The sequence below is a fragment of the Gorilla gorilla genome, chromosome 9 (assembly GCF_029281585.2).
Source record: "Gorilla gorilla gorilla isolate KB3781 chromosome 9, NHGRI_mGorGor1-v2.1_pri, whole genome shotgun sequence".
In the NCBI taxonomy this organism is placed as follows: Eukaryota; Metazoa; Chordata; class Mammalia; order Primates; family Hominidae; genus Gorilla; species Gorilla gorilla.
Window position 1 is genome coordinate 79,065,527 of NC_073233.2, and position 17,918 is coordinate 79,083,444.

A 17,918-nucleotide genomic window follows, 5' to 3' on the forward strand; every position below is an offset into this window, starting at 1 on the left:
AGGAGGGTGCTCTGGAGCATATCCTCTTGGGTCATGTCATTAATCATTAGGGGGTGTCTGATTACACCCACAAGTGGAAAATATAATTTGAGACAATAGCAAAGAACACCACAGGAAAAACCACATCTTCAAATTCATCTAATCTAGTGTCTTCAACAGTCAATGAGAATTGCAACATTGTCAATTAATTCCGTTACTCCTAAGTGGAACCCTTCTGCCACTAATTATGCGATACCCTGGCTGCTCACTAAATTACCCCTCGAGGGCAATTTTCCAGTTTTTTTCTGAGCAGCAAGGGGAGGTGATAGGTAGACAAGGCTAGAAACCCAGGATGTGTGCAGGTGCCTAGGCGCTGGGAGTCTCCACTGTGAAATGATGCTGCAGCCATGGCACGGGGGCGTGAGGTGCCCACATGACAATGTTCATGATGGATGAATGGGGGTCTGAGGACATTGGGAGAGCCACTGAGGAGTAGGGTCCCTTGGTGGCTCCTGTTAGGGCGGAACTGGGACACCTGAGGAAGCAGGAGAAGCTGCTGGAGGGTGAAGCGCCCAGGTGAGCATGGCCGGGTTGGTGATTCTGGCTCACCCTTCCCTGCACCAGGACCAGCACTGCCTGGGCCTCCCAGATCATCGACATCCCCAAGAGGAAAACCCCACCCAACCCACCCCATCCAGCACCACCATCCTGCCTCCAGCCGAGGGGACTGATCTTCCCAGAAAGCAGCACAGCTCCCCTGTCCCAAGGTCACCAACTGTGTGGGCTGAAAGTGCCCTGGCCAGAAAAACAAAACTAAAACAAATTCACTCCCAGCCTTTGTGAGTTGCCCAGACAAGTTTTTCCTTCTCTCCTTCCCATTAATCGCAGCCGCCAGGGTTGCAGGGTAGCAGGGCTGCTGCTCTGGAAGCAAGCGCTCCCCATCACTTGTGAGCCAACGGCAGCTCCCGAGTGACAAGCAAAGGCTCAACCCAACAGCCTGAGTGTTCCTTTCTTAGGAAGCTCCCAGAGGAGCTAAGAAGGGAGTTTCAGGGAGACAGGTCCCAGCTGTGAACCGAGGCCCAGCTGGCCGGATGCAGGCGCCTTCCAAAGGCAGAAGCGCATGCACGCCATGGGTGTTAGCTCTGCCCCAGCCCCGGGAGAGAGAATGAATAAATAGCAAGCCCCAAGTCCAAGCTCCGAGGAAGCCAAAGGCAGCTGACTGCTGACAACATCTTATGGCTCAACCCCGGGCCTGCAGGGACACGTGCTCCTTCCCGGGTGGACAGGGACTAATGTCCTTCCCTCTCTGAGTCTGCTCCTGCTCTAGGATAAAGGGGTGGACCACCTTCTCCAGCAGGGTCACACGTTCTCATATGCATCCTTGTGACACCTTTCGAGGAGGAACTGTGTACTGGGCCAGTGCTTCTGCACAAGGGACAAGTATGCAGCATTGGCCAGAGATGAGGGGGACTGTGGAGGATGCAGACCCAGCCCTCAGCCAAGACAGCCAGGGAAGGCAGGAGCACCCTCCACGGAGCCGTGTCACCATCCCTCCACCTGGGAGGACACTTGTCCACATCTGGGAGGTGAGTGACAGCAGAGGCTAGAGAGGGAGCTCAGAGATTTGGAGGGACACGCGGGTGCAAAGAAGGGCTTGAACATGGGGAGGGAGAGTCCGACTGGATTTCAGACGGGATTGGTGAGCTGTAGAGCTGGAGACAGGAAAACCAGGCAGGTGAGGCCGCCCAACTGCGATGGTGGCCAGGACCAGGGTAGTCCTGCATGGGGCTGTGACTCTGACATTCCACTCCTGCCTGCCGCGTTTAGGACCCCAGGGTGTGCATTCTTATGGGGTGGTGGAAGGTGAAGCAGAGATAAATGATCGGCACAGCAACAGCCTTCCATATGCGTGGCTTCAGTTACCCTGAACTCAACCAACCATGCGCACACTGGAAATATTTTTTAGTTGCATCTGTACTGAACATGTACAGACTTTTTTTCTTGTCATTATTCCCTAAACAATACAGTATAGCAAACGTTTACATATCATTTACATTGTTTAGGTATCATACACAATCTGGAGATGTTTTAAAGTATATGAGAGAAAGTACTTAGGTTATATGCAAATACTGCACCATATTAAATCAGAGACTTGAGCATCCATGGATTTTTGTATTCATGGGAGGTCCGGGAACCAATCCCCTTTGGATGCCGAGGGATGGCCCTTCCACAGTATTAAGATCTCATGGTGCACACAATTAGGAAAGCATATCTGACGCAGCTTCTTGGGCAGGCCCGTGCAGCTGAGAGGCCCTTCCCTGCACGCGGGCACCACCAGGTACACCCCCATCCACGTGAAAATGACAGAGAGGAGCTGGAAGCGCCTGCACCACTCATCTGTCTGCAGCCACACTGTCTGGGTCTGGCATGGGCACGTTGGTGAGGATAGCTCAGAAGGATTGAGAAATTGCCCACAGGGCTCTGGACCACACAGATCTGTCTCTATGGTCCCTGGTATACAAGGCCATGCCAGGAGGCAAGGGTCCTATACCAGCAGGAGCCCAGTGTGCGGTCAAGCCAAGCTGGATTCAGCCACTCAATACCCACGTGACCGTGACCAAGTATCTAACTGCTGAGAGCCTGTGTCCTCACTGAAAATGGTGGTAATTCCACTTTCTGCATGGAGCTGGTGGTAGTCAGGGTCAACGTTGATAAGATATTTGGCAGACGGGGCCTTTAAGCACATTACAGGTGAGGTGATACCAGCAAGGCACAGAGGAGGTGCTCAAGAGTAGAGCCACTGAGCACCAGCCCACGATCTGGCCTCTGCAGAGCACACAGACCTGGGCTTCACTGCACCCTTCCCCGTATGTGGGCATCACGAGGCGCACCCCCGTTCATGTGAAAATGACGGAGAGGAGCTGGAAGCACCTGCACCACTCATCTGTCTGCAGCCACCCTGACTGGGTCTAACCTGGGCACACTGGTGAGGACAGCTCAGAGCACGGTCCAGTAGCCAGAGGCATAGTCCCTTTCATATCTCGCAAGGTCAAACAAGCGGGCCACCAAGGACAATGCCATCCACCCTCTTCCCACCCAAACACAAGCACAGGGCACACAGGGCCTGACAACAAGAAACTGAAAGTCCCTGGCCACAGTGCAAAGGTGGGGAGGTGGACCAAACCCAGACAGTGGCCACTGGCTTGCAGGTTACAAGCACAGGGGAAAATGTTATAACTCACCAGAGGTGTTGGGAGACTGAGCCCCACAGATGGCCTCTTAGAGCAGGAACTGTCTGTATTCTAGAGGGCCAAAGTAGGGTGCCTGGAGAGATTTCCAGACCTGTGGAGAGATAATGAGACCGGGGCATGGTCAGACACAGACTGTTGAGAGGCACATGTTAAAACTTCATGTGGATTCTGATATTTCTGTGCTAAAAACCAGGGATCGAACTTCTGCTTCCGGGCAGATGGAGTAGACACATTTTTCCCTATTCCTCACACAAAGCACAACTAAAACTCAGGATGCTGTATATAAAACAAACCTAACACTCTGCAAGGTGGAGAGAAGGCAGACCAGCCAGGGACATGGTGTGAGCTCTCTGGGTTTTCTTCTTGCTTCATACATCCCAGACGTGGTGCTGAATAAGCCAGCAACCCAGAAAAGCCAACAGGAGCAGGAACAATACCACAACAAAAGCATATTCTCTTTAGTCGAAAGACTAGTAAAGCGGCAGCTAACAGGGCAATACATTTAGACAACAGGTCTACTCCAGCCAGACACTGCAGAAAAATCTGTGGCCTCAGCCCCACCCACAGCAGCAAAGGCCGAGTAGGGAGTCTAGATTTCCACCCTGTGTGGCTATAATGAAGCACCAAATCCCTGCCAGGGTGGCATCAAATAGACCAACGGAAGGAGCTAGCACATTCATCCCCACCAGGCAGTAACAAATCCTCCTTTCACTCCGGCATTAGTATAGGCAGCATGGGGAGCCTGGATTTCTATGGCACCTGTCAGTAATGAGGTGACACCCCTTTCCACCTTCCCTTGTGGAAGTGGCGTCAGGAAAAGTTAGCTTACAAAAAAAGTTTAAGTAAGACTAAAAGTCTCATAACATAATACAAATATGTCCAAGTTTCATTAGAAAATCACCCATCAAACCAAGGATCAGGAAGATTTCAAACTGAAAAAAAGAAAATCAATGGATGCCAACATGGAGGTGACAGAGATATCAGGATGATCTGACAAAGAGTTGAAAGCAACCATGATAAATGCTTCCACGAACAATTACGAACATGCTAGAAACAGATGAAATAACAGAAAGCCTCACCAGAGCAGTGCATTTCACCAAAGATATAAAAAAGAATCAAGTGAAAATGATAGAACTGGCCGGGTGTGGTGGCTCATGCCTGTAATCCCAGCACTTTGGGAGGCTGAGGTGTGTGGATCACTCAAGGTTAGAAGTTGAGACCAGCGTGGCCAACATGGCAAAACTCCATCTCTACTAAAAATACAAAACTTAGCCAGGTTGGTGGTGGGCACCTGTAATCCCAGCTACTCAGGAGGCTGAGGCAGGAGAATCACCTGGACCCAGGAGGTAGAGGTTGCAGTGAGCCGAGATCATGCCATGCACTCCAGCCTGGGCAACAAGAGTGAAACTCCATCTTACAAAAAAAGAAAAGAAAATGATAGAACTAAAGAATACAGTAACTGAAATAAAAGACTCAGTGGATGGACTCAACAGCAGAATGGAGGGGACAGAGGAAATAATCAGTGAACTGGAAGACAGAACAACAGACATTATCCCAACTGAACAATAGAGTGAAACAGACTGAAAATAAATAAACAGAGTCTCAGGGAGTTATGGGACAATAATAAAATACCTAACTTTAAATGCTTGAAATCCCAGAAGGAGAGAGAAGAGAGGGAGGGTCTGAAAAAGTACTCAAAATGTCCCAAATTTGCTGAGAGATATAAACCTACAGATTCTAGAAGCTGAATGAATCCCAAATAGGATAAACCCAAGAAAATTCACACCAATATACATCAGAATTAAACTTCTGAACACTAAGAAAAAATATTGAAAACATGCAGAGAAACCAATACTTACATTTCTCATCAGAAACTGTGGAGACCAAAAGAAAGTGGCACAGTAATTTTCAAGTGATGAAAGAAAAGTATTCTCAATCCATAATTTTATACCAACAAAAATATCCTGTAAGAATGAAAGCAAAATTAAGATAGTCTCAGATGAAAGGAAACAAAGGAAATTTGCCACTGGCAGACCTATTCTAAAAGAATAGCTAAAAAGAAGCCTTTCCAAATAAAAAAATAATAATAAAAGAAGGAGTTTTGGAACATTAGGAAGGAAAAAAGTATGGTAAGCAAAATGTTTGGCAAATATAATAGGCTTTCCTTCTCAAGTTTTATAGATTATATTTGATGGTTGAAGCAAAAATTACAACACAATCTATGTGGTTCTAAATATAGAGAGCAAATATTTAACAAGTATAAATGGAGAAGGGTAAAGAGACAAAGAAGATTGTATATTTCACTCAAACTGGTATTACAATAGATGATAAAATTAAGTATACATGATATAATGCCTAGAGCAACCACTTAAAAAGCTATACAAAGAGATATACTCATAAACACTACAGATGAATCAAAATGGAACCCTAAAAAATGTTCAAAAATGTTCAAATAACCCACAAGAAGGCAGGAAAAATAGAAACATGAAAACCTGAAATAACAAATGTAAGGCCTAATGTATCAATAATTGCATTAAATGTAAATGGTCAAAATATACCAGTTAAAAGACAGAGACTGGCAGAGTAGATTTTAAAAGATACAATTAAATGAGGTCTATAAAAATTTGCTTCAAATATAATGACATAGGTAGGATGAAAGTAAAAGGATGGAATAAGATACCTTATACAAACAGAAGTCAAAAGAAAGCAATCATGGCTATGTTAATATTAGATAAAGTAGACTTCAGGGCAAAGAAAATACCACAAAGAGAACATTACATAATGTAAGAGAGGACTCCACCAAGAAGACATAGTTATTCTAAATGTGTACCAAACAACAGAGGAGCAAAATACATGAAGCAAAAATGGATAGAACTGAAGAAAGAAGACATAAATCCACACTTATAACTGAATACAACTTTAATAAACCTTTCTCCACAATTGATAGAATAAGACAGGAAAATCAGCAAGGATACAGAACTCAGTAATATACCCAATCAACAAGATCAAAGTGATAGTTGTAGAACCTTCCTCCACCGTACTACAGCAGAATTCACATTCTTTTCAAGTGTTCATGAAATTTATAGCATATATTAGAAAAGAAGAACAATCTCAAATCAAATTCTAAGTTCCTACCTCAAGAAGCTAGCAAAAGGAGACCCAAACAAACCCAAAGCAAGCAGAAGGAAGAAAATAATAAACATATGAGTGGGAAAAAATGAACAGGAAACAGAAAAACAACAGAGAAAATCAGTGAAACAATAAGCTGACTCTTTGTAAAAGTCAATGCAATTGACAAAACTCTAGCAAGGCTGACCAAGAAAAAAAGACAACACAAATTACCAATACCAGGAATTAAATAGGAGACACCATTAAAGACCCTGCAGACATGAAAAAGATACTAAGGGAATACTAAATCAGCTCTACACACATAAATTTGACAATGTAGATGAAATAAAGCAATTATTCAAGAAATACAAACTACTTCACCTTGCCCAATTTGAAAAAGGTAATTTGAATCATTTCCTACAACTATTAAGGGAAGTGAATTCATAATTTTTAAACTCCAGTTTTTTTGAGAAAAAGAAATCTTTAGACCTAAATGAGTTCACTGGAGAATTCTATGAAATGCTTAAAGAATAATTAATACTAATTCTACACAATTTCTCCCAGAAAGTAGAATAGGAGAGAACATTTCTTAATTTATTTTATGGAGCAACTACTACCCTGATACCAAAGCCAGAGAAAATGAGCACAAAAAGAAGATTACAGGCTGGGTATGGTGGCTCATGCCTGTAATCCCACCACTTTGGGAGACCGAGGCGGTTGCATTACCCGAGGTCAGGAGTTCAAGGCCAGCCTGGCCAACATGATGAAACCCTGTCTCTACTAAAAATACAAAAATTAGCTGGGCATTGTAGTGGGTGCCTGTAATCCCAGCTACTCGGGAGGCTGAGGCAGGAGAATCGTTTAAACCTAAGAGGCAGAGGTTGCAGTGAGCTCAGATTGTGCCATTGCACTCCAGCCTGGGCAACAAGAGTAAGACTCCATCTCAAAAATTAATTAATAATTTTTTAAAAAAGAAGATACCTTATACAAACGTAAATCAAAGGTCTTCATGAATATAGACATAGAAATCTTTAACAAAGGAGTAACAAATAGAGTTCAGCAATATATCAAAAGAATTATATACCATGACTAAATGGCATTTATTCTAGGGATGCCAGGCTGTTTCAATATTTTTTTAAAAAATCAATCAATGTAGTCTACTATTATCAACAGAAAAAAAGATCATATCAATCAATGCAGAAAAAGCATTTAACAAAATTCAGCATCTTTCTATGAGAAAAACTCTCCCCAAAACAAGATGGGAATTTCCCCCACTTGATAAAGAACATCTACAAAGAAACATGAGCCAAGATTCACCAAATAAAAACAAAATGCTTTCCCCATATGATCAGGACCAAGGCAAAGATGCCTGCTCTCACCATTCTTACTCAACATAGAGCTGGATGTTCTAGCAAGTGTAATATGGCAAAAAACAAACAAACAAAGATGGGAAAAGAAGGAACAAAATTGTCCCTATTTGCACACAGCATGAAAAATCACAAAGAAACAACCATAAAACCCCAAAACCTCCTGGAAATAATAAATGAGTTGAGCAAGGTCACAAGACACCAGATCAACATATTAAAATCAATTGTATTCTCTAGCAATAAACGTGCAGATAGCAAAATTAAAGATACAATACCACTTATACTTGCTCAAAAAATGAAAGAGTTGGCTGGGCGCAGTGGGTCATGCCTGTAATCCCAGCACTTCTGGGAGGCCGAGGTGGGTGGATCACGAGGTCAGTAGATAGAGACCATCCTGGCCAACATGGTGAAAAACCGTCTCTATTACAAATACAAAAATTAGCTGGTGCATGCCTGTAATCCCAGCTACTCAGGAGGCTGAGGCAGGAGAATAGCCTGAACCAGGGAGTTGGAGGTTGCAGTGAGCCAAGACTGCACCACTGCACTCTAGCCTGGCAACAGAGTGAGACTCCATCTCAAAAAAAAAAAAAAAAAAAAAAAGAAAGAAAGAAAAAGAAAAGAAATAGGTATAAACCTAACAATACATATTCAGGAACTGTATGCTGAAAGCTATGCAACACTGATGAAAACAAATCAAAGATCTAAAAAAATTGAGAGATATACCCTGTTCATGGATTGGAAGACTCAACATAGTCAGAAGGTCAATTTTTCCCAAATTGATGTGCAGGTGATGATGATGAACACAATTCCAGTCAAAATCCCAGCAAAATTTTTTTGTAGATATGGACAAGATTATTCAGCACTTTGAGAGGCCAAGGCAGGTGGATCACTTGAGGTTAGGAGCTCGAGACTAGCCTGGCCCAACATGGTGAAACCCCGTCTCTACTAAAAACACAAAAAATTAGCCGGGTGTGGTGATGCACACCTGTAAGCCCAGCTACTTGGGAGGCGGAGGCAGGAGAATCACTTGAACCTGGGAAGCGGAGGTTGCAGTGAGTTGAGATCATGCCACTGCACTCCAGCCTCCAACCTGGGCAACAGAGCAAGACTCTGCCTAAAAAAAAACTGAGCGCAGTGACTCACGCCTGTAATCCCAGCACTTTGGGAGGCCAAGGCGGGCAGATCACGAGGTCAGGATATCAAGACCATGGTGAAACCCCATCTCTACTAAAAATACAAAAAATTATCTGGGTGTGGTGGCGGGCACCTGTAGTACCAGCTACTCGGGAGGCTGAGGCAGGAGAATGGCGTGAACCCGGGAGGTGGAGATTGCAGTAAGCCGAGATCATGCTGCTGCACTCCAGCCTGGGCAACAGGGTGAGACTCTGTCTCAAAAAAAAAAGTATATGGAAAGGCAAAAGAACTAGGAAAACTAACAGTTTGCAAACAAAAAAAAAAAATGGGAGGAAATCAGTATACTCAGCTTCAAGATTTATTATACAGTATAGTAATCAAAGCTGTGTGGTTCTGGTGGAGGGATAGGCACACAGCAATAGAACTCAATACAGAGCCCAGAAAAAACCCACACAAATATGCCCAACTGATTGCTGATGAAGGTGCAAAAGCCACTCAATGGAGGAAGGACTGTCTTTTCAACAAATGATGCTGGAGCAATTGGACATCCATCAGCAAAACAATGAACATCAACCTAAGGGTCATGCCTTATACAAAAATTAATTCAAAATGAATCATGAACTTACATGTAAAATACAAAACTACAACTCTTAGAAAAAATGGGAGAAAATCTTCAGGATCTAGAGACAGGAAATGAGTTCATAGACCCAATGTAAAAAGCACAATCCACATACAAAAATATTGACAAATAGGTTCTCATCCAAATTAAAAACTTTTGCTCTGAGAAAGACCTGCTGAAAGGAGAAAAACACAAACCATAGAGTGGGAGAAAAATGTCTGCAAACCACATATTTAACAAATAATTCGAAATAATATGTGTCTAGAATAAAGAACTCTCAAAGCTCAACAGTTAAAAAAATGACAATCCACTTAAAAGAGCAAAAGATAGAAAAAGACATTTTTCAAGAGGATATACAGATGGCAATAAGCACATGAAAAGATGTTCAACACACCAGCTATTAAAGAAATGCAAATAAAACAAATATGACCATACACCTATCAAAACAGCTAGAATGAAAAATGGTGACACCAATTGCTAGTAAGAAAATAAAGAATCACATTGCCGGTGGAAAACCTGAATCTTACACGTTGCTGGTGGAAATACAAAATGGTACAGACATTACAGAAAACAGTGTAGCAGTTCCTTAAAAACCTAAATATGTAACTCCCACGTGACCCAAAAACCACACTCCTAGGCATTCGTCCCACAGAAATTCAGACTTATGTTTACGGGCCAGGTGCAGTGGCTCACACCTGTAATACCAGCACCTTGGGAGGCCAAGGCAGGTGAATCGCTTTGACCCCAGGTGTTCAAGACCAGCCTGTTCAAGGTAGCGAAATCCAGTCTCTACTAAAAATACATAAATTAGCTGGGCATGGTGGCATGCGCCTGTAGTCTCAGCTACTTGGGAGGCTGAGATGGGAGGATGGCTTGAGCCGGGGAGACAGAGCTTGCAGTGAGCCAAGATCATGCCACTGCACTCCAGCCTGGGTGACAGGGCCAGGTGTCTTCAAGGAAAAAAAAAAAAAAAGAAAGAAACCTATACACTAATGTTTATAGCAGCTTTATTCATAGTAGCCAAAAACTGCAAACCACCCAGATAGCCTTCAGAAGCTCAATGGTTAAACAAACGGATACATCCACACCATGGAACATTACTCAGCAATAAAAAGGGAAGAACTTTTGATACACAAGACCTGGGTGATTCTCTAGAAAGTTGTGCTGACCAAGGAGGGGAAAGCCAATCCCAAAAGGCTACTTACTGTGTGATTCCATTTCTGTATAATTACTGAAATGACAAAATTACGGAGATGGAGAACAGATGAGTGGTTACCAGGGCTTATAGAGCAAGTAGGGGTGGAAGGAAGTGTGTCAGGCCATAAAAGGGCACCATGAGGGGTCCTGGTGTGGACAGCAGCATTTGAATCTCGACCGTGTCAACATCAGCATCCCGGCCAATACTATCGTACTGTCCCAGGACGAGACTATGGGGGTAAACTGGGCATATCTCTGAACTATTTCTTACAACTGCAATCATCTTAAAAATACAGTTGGCCCTTAAGCAACACAGGTTTGAACTTCTCAAGTCCTCTTACACGTGGATATTCTCCCACCTCTGCCGCCTCTGAGAAGGCAAGACCAACCCCTTCTCCTCCTCCTCCTCTTTCCCCCCTCCTCTCCTCCTCCTCCTCCTCCTCCTCCTCTTCAGCCCACTCAACATGAAGACAATGCAGATGAAGACCTTTACTACGATCCACTTCCATTCAGTGAGGAGTGAATGTATTTTCTCTTCTTTATGATTCTCTTAGTAACATGTTCTTTTCTCTACCTTATTTAAGGTAAGGTTATTTGTTTGTATAACATACAAAACATGTGTTAATGGACTGTTTATGTTATCTGTAAGATTTCCAGTAAATAGTAGGCTATCAGTAGTTACATTTTGGGGGAGTCACAAGTTATACCTGGACTTTTGACTGTGTGGGAGTTGGAACCCCTAACCTCTCCATTGTTCAAAGGTTAACTGTAAAAATTTTAAGTCTTTTTAAAAGTACATTGTGGAAAACAAAAGAACAAAACTTTCACACAGCTTCAATGAGAGGCAGCAATTTCACTCCTAGGCATACAACTAAAAATAATAAAACATACATCCACACAAAAACATGCAGGCCAGCCACAGTGACTCACACCTGTAATCCCAGCACTTTGGGGGGCCGAGGTGGGAGGGTGGCTTGAGCCCATGAGTGTGAGGCCAGCCTGCAGGTACAGGAGACCCCATCTCTACCAAAAAAAAAAAGTGTATATGAATGTTCACGGCAGCATACCTCATAACATCCCAAAAGTGGAGGTAACCCCAACATCCCTAAGCTGAGGAATGCATAAACATCTTGTGGTCCAGCCTTAAAATGGAACGTGATTCAGCCATCAAAAAGAATAAAGGCCTGACCCAGGCTACAACACGGATGAACCTCGGTAACACGATGCTAAGTGAAAGAAGCCAGTCACAAAGGATCCCATTTTGCACGATTCCATTTACGTAAGATGCTCAGAATGGGCAAACTCACCGAGACGGGAGACAGATTAGTCGTTGCCAGGGGCTGGGAAGAGGAGGGAAGATCAGAGTGGGGAGCAATGCTGATGGTTTTGGCGTCTTTATTGGGGGGATAAACATGTTCCTAAATCGACTCTGATGGTGCACAATCTCCCTAATTTACTAAAAAACACGGCACTGCAGGTTTTCAAAGGGTGAATCACAATGGTATGTAAATTATATCTCAACAAATTCTCTAAGAAATCCGCAACTGGGTTCTAGGAAATTTTAACGGCATCTGTTAAAGGGGGATGCTCCTTCCCCCAATAGCAAATAACTGAATTACTGAACTATTTAAAATGTTGGCCTGCAGGCCAGACACACTGGGTCATGCCTGTAATCCCAGCACTTTGGGAGGCTGAGGTGGGAGGATCACTTGAGGTCAGCAGTTAGAGACCAGCCTGACCAACATGCAAAACACCATCTCTACTAAAAGTACAAAAATTAGCTGGGCGTGGTGGTGCACGTCTGTAATCCCAGCTTCTCGGGAGGCTGAGGCAGGAAAATTGCTTGAACCCGGGAGGCAGAGGCTGCAGTGAGCCAAGATCATGCCACTGTACTCCAGCCTGAGCAACAGAGCAAGACTCGTCTCAAAAATAAATAAATAAATAGAGCTGGGAGTAGTGGCTCATGCCTGTAATCCCAGCACTTTGAGAGGCCGAGGTAGGCGGATCATGAGGTCAGGGATTCGAGACCAGCCTGGCCAACATAGTGAAACTCCCTCTCTACTAAAAAAAAAAAAAAAAAAAAATCAGCTGGGTGTGGTGGTGCGTGCCTGTAATCCCAGCTACTCAGAAGGCTGAGGCAGGAGAATTGCTTGAACCCGGGAGGCGGAGGCTGCAGTGAGCCAAGACCATGCCATTGCACTCCAGCCTGGGCAACAGAGCAAGACTCATCTCAAAAATAAATAAATAAATAAATAACAACAAAATGTTAGCCTGCAGATGCACCTCTATTTTTGGAGGTGCTCATCACTCTTACAGAGGTGGAAACCATCATTGTGAGGAGTTCTGAAACAGCTCTGGGACCCACAGGAAATGCCCCCCGCCAGACTGGTCCTCCACGTGCTGGACTCCGAGTCGGGGGGCCTGTCTGTAGCCAGTCAGACCCAGCCTGCCCGAGCCTCGGTCCCCTTTTCTGGAAGGTGCCACAAAGCAGGGGCCTGGTCTCTGGAGCAGCCCACCTTGCCTGACCCCAGCCCCCTCCATGGCTTCCCCACTGCCCGCATTCGAGCTAAGTCTGTGTCCTCTTCTGCCAAGGAGAGATGAGTGACCACACTCATTCCAGAGTCCCAGTCACTGGAGGAGCATGGCCGGGTGGTCCTGCTGCCCCACAGGCACCCCATGAACGGAGGGAGGAAATGTCACACCCTCCCCCTCTAATATTCGAAACATGTATACAAATGTTCACAACAGCACATTTTACAACAGCCAAAACCCAGAAAGAACAAAACACCCACCCACACACAATGGAGACACGAAACATGAGCTACCGTACAACGGCGTATCTCCAGCCATAAAAAGGAAGGAGGCACTGATCCACGCTACAGCACGAATCATCCTCTGTGGGTAAGAAATACACTGGGCTTTGTCCCCAGTTCCCAGCACAGAGATCCTAATACCCTTAGAATTTCCTGAGTAGCAGAAGTGAGTCCCTTTTGACCCCACTGGAGCTTATGCTAATGAGGTGACTTAGGGTGGGGGCCCCAGTCTCAGACTGGGACTGGTCACCAGGAACACAGGTGTCTAAGAAGGTGGGAACTTCTGGCCCCACTAGCTGAGCTCCGGAAGGTACTGGAGATTAAGCTCTATAAAAACTCTTGCACAGGACGGGCACGGTGGCTCACGCCTGTAATCCCAGCACTTTGGGAGGCTGAGGCAGGTGAATCACCTGAGGTCAGGAATTTGAGACCAGCCTGGCCAACATGGTGAAACCCTGTCTCTACTAAAAATACAAAAATTAGCCAGGCGTGGTGACACGCGCCTGTAATCCCAACTACTCGGGAGGCTGAGGCAGGAAAATCGCTTGAACCCAGGAGGCAGAGGTTGCAGTGAGCCAAGACCATCCTGGGCAACAAGAATGAAACTCTCTCGGGAAAAAAAAAAAAAAAAAAAAAAAGTTAACTTTATGTTACGTGTATTTTACCTCCATAAAGGAACTAAAAAGAACCTCTCATTCTCGACGGCTCACAAGGGTTCAGGATCCACTTCATGGAGCGAGGGGAAAACACTGAAGGCAAAAGGCCACCATGTACAGGCATGCAGCAGGGACAGAAGAGCCTCCGATCTTCAGTTTTTGTCGGAAGCCACCTCCTGAGGTCTATGTGACACAGCCTGTGGGGAGTGGCTGCCGTGACGATGGGCACACACTCTCTCACATGTGTGTGTACACCATCTCCCATCCTGCCGGCTGCCTTTGCTGAAGTCTGTGCCAGAAGCAATGTGACTTTATCAGATGCACCCATTCTCCTGCTGAGAAAACTGAGGCCAGACCAGCAGGTGCTGGCGGCAGAGCCAGGACCAGGAGGAAGCCAGGCTGGCCATTCCGTTCTTCCTGCTCAGCCTCCTCTGCCCCCTCCATGGACACTGTTTGTTTCAAAGGCAGGACCGGACTGAGGGTGATGTTGCTTGGGACCCGTCTCACTATCCATAGAACACTCCTCATTCTCCACATCCCCAGCTCAATGGCCAGAGAAGGCAACGGGGCAGACTGAAATTAGCTTATCAACAGACACCATGCAAAATTATTCAGGAACAAAATTTAAAAATGCATTATGCCTCCCGGTTGAACCACAAAATGCTGTGACCAGTAAAAGCATCAAAACCCATCATGAGGGCGGGCTTGGTGGCTCATGCCTGTAATCCCAGCACTTTGGGAGGCTGAGAAGGCTGGCAGATCACTTAAAGTCAGGAGTTCTAGACCAGCCTGGCCAACATGGTGAAACCCCATCTCTACCAAAAATATAAAAATTAGCCATGTGTGGTGGCATGCACCTATAGTCCCTGCTGCTCCAGAGACTGAGGCAGGAGAATTGCCTGAACCTGGGAGGTGGAGGTTGCAGTGAGCCGAGATCACGCTCAGCTTGTGCCTGGTTCCAGTAGGCAACTTACAGAACCATGACCTAAATAAATCAGGGTCAGCAAGAGACTGCCTATGGGCCAGTTCTAGCCCAGGCCTGTTTTTATAAGTAAAGTTTTACTGGAATACAGCTGTGTCCATTCCCTCATGTATTGCCTTTGACTGCTTTTTTGGAGAGACACTGTACAGCACATGAGCACAACATTTTTACTCCAGCCTGGGTGATAGAGTGAGACTCTTGTTTCAAAACAAACTTACTTTAGCTTGGGTGACACAGTGAGACTCCATCTCAAAACAAACAAACAAACAAAACCCAATGTGGCACCTCCATAGTCCTATGAGGTCTTTCTGTGCCCAGAGGGCAACACTGCAGGCAGCGGCCGAGAGGGACTTGGCACAGGTGGGACTGCGCTGCGGGCCTGGGAGGCTGTCACAGTAATGGCTCCAATCAGTCATACCTCCTGGATCTAGCATCTTGGGAAGTCTTCTCCCACAGTGACCCTGGAAATGGTCACCGTTCGCTCTGGCCACGTCAATAAACCCGAGGCGACTGCAGCAAATGTGATGCAAGCAGATACTGCAGACCACGGCATCCTGAAGCTCCCCCTTCTTGCTGCCCTTGGGAGCCCAGAACCACCAAGTAGCCAGTGGGCAATGAGGACTGAGTCCAGGGACTGAGCCTGGCTGTAGTGGGCAACTTGCAGAACCATGAGCTAAATAAATCAGGGTCGGCAAGTGACCGCCCAGGGGCCAATTCTAGCCCCAGCCTGTTTTTATAAATAAAGTTTTTATTGGAACACAGCCATGCCCATTCCCTCATGTATTGCCTTTGACCGCTGTTTTGGAGAGACACTGCACAGCACGCAAGCACGACATATTTACTATCCAGCCCTGAAATGAACAGGTGTTTTACCCTTTGTCTGGGGTGGTCTGTTATGCAGCAAAGGTTAACTAACACGACCCTCAACCTAACAGCGGCTTATTAGATAGCTGTCGTTATCTCCAACCTAAAGATCACGAAGCCGAGGGCTGCAGCGAAGGATCCAGTCACTTGCCCAGATCACATCGTGGCACTTACGGGGAGGCTCTGGCAAAGCAGGAGTTAATCCTGTTTGTCTAACACCAAAGGCCCCAAGCCCACCACAACGCGGGCTTTATAGGAGGGCCCCTAACTGAATCACTAGCTGTAGAGCCTACCCCATCTCCCCTTCCCAGGCTCCCCACCTCCTCTCTCTCTTTGGTAAAAGACGGCAGGATGAGATTTCTGATGAACAAAGGTTCATCCATGTCAGGAAAAGCCACTGAGGGCCACGAAGGCCGACAAGGATGAACACACACCACTACCCAGGCTGGGGGGTGGTAGAGCAGCCCAGCCACCTGGAGTTCCCACGGGATAAGGGGGTCCCCTCCCAAGGGGCTCTCCTTGTGACACACAGACTCACCTCTGTCCCCAGGCCCTGCACACATGCACACACGGACTGAGGGTGGGACTCAGGGGGCCCCCAATGTTGCCGATGTCCCTTGCAAGAGCTGGGAGGCTGCTGCTGGGCACCCCATCATCCTGAATCCCTGAACCCTACGCACTCATGACGCCCACGTGGGAGGCTCTGCAGAGAACAGGTGGAGACCCCAGCATTCCCTGCTCTGCCTGTAACAGGATCTGTGTGCAAACCTGAGGTCTCAACAGGCCAGTGGGCAGCCCTGACAAGACAGGCACTTTATAGACCCAACAATCCAACACAGATAATGCAAACGTCACCACTAATGACAGTAAGAACAGTTGGCGGTACGTGGATGCTTACCATAGTCTCAGCTTTACATAAATTACCTTATTTAATGCTCACAGCTACCTGAGATATGTTAGTACCCCCATTTCAAGGATAAGAAAACCAAGGCCCAGAGAGGCCAACTGGCCTGTCCAAGGTCACACAGCAACACAGCAGAGCTGCTCTGCACTGCAACGTACCACTTACTACAGCAAGGAAAATGAACCCAACAATCCCCAAAGCCCAAAGATGTCGAGGTAAGAGCGGAGAGGCCAGAGGCCCCTCCTGGCCAGTGCTATGCTCCCTCTGTGGCCCAAATTCTCCAGGCAGATCACCTATCACCACAGCCTAGAGAACAGGGTGCTGAAACAGTGACACTCAACTCTGCTGGGCAAATGCACTGTCTGTGGCCAGAGCTTGCTCAAGTCAATCAGCAGAAGCGTTGAAGAGCTGGGGCCCTCTGTGTCCTCTCTGTCCCTATGCTGACTGCATCTGCCGCAGAGGACTCTCCCCAGAAGAGGAGCTGTCCAGACACACAGTCACAGGGACAGACTTCATTCATGGGAAGATCCAACTCACGGTTTCACAAGCATTTTGTTCACAAATGCTCAGGGGGCTTGAGGAAGGACTGGCTGTCAACAGATGACCGGGAGGGGCCGCCAGGCAGGCCAAGAGGGAGGACTCACTGGAGTGAAGGAGATTAAATGCTCCTATCCCTTTCTGTTCTACTGGTTATAACACGCAACATGCTACATGGGTTCAAAGCCCCAGCCAATGCACCTCTCTGGAGCTCAGTTTCCCCTTCTGTGAAATGGGCATTAAAATACTCCCAGAGAGCAACTGGTGATTCCATGAGACCATATGCACAAAGCTCCTGGCTCACAGCAGGTACTGAAATGTCCTCCGAAAATGTCTGCAGATAATACGTTAATAATGATAATGATGATGACTGACTAAGCTACCTACAAAGATACAGGTCACTCTATGTTATTACTGCACTGTTAATGGTAAAATTTTTTTTTTTTTTTTTTTTTTTGAGACAGGGCCTCACTATGCTGCCCAGGCTGGAGTGCATTGGCACCATCT

General features: G+C 46.1%; 1 protein-coding gene across 2 annotated transcripts in view; it reads right to left on the bottom strand.

Annotated features, from left to right (window-relative positions):
- SHANK2 (SH3 and multiple ankyrin repeat domains 2) overlaps window positions 1-17,918 on the bottom strand; it is a 691,655-nt gene that overhangs the window by 660,493 nt on the left and 13,244 nt on the right. For both annotated transcript variants that reach the window (XM_055356048.2, XM_055356047.2), the window contains exon 2: window positions 3,222-3,321. The gene's annotated coding sequence lies outside the window, so the exon portion shown is untranslated. The remainder of the gene's footprint in view (window positions 1-3,221; window positions 3,322-17,918) is intronic.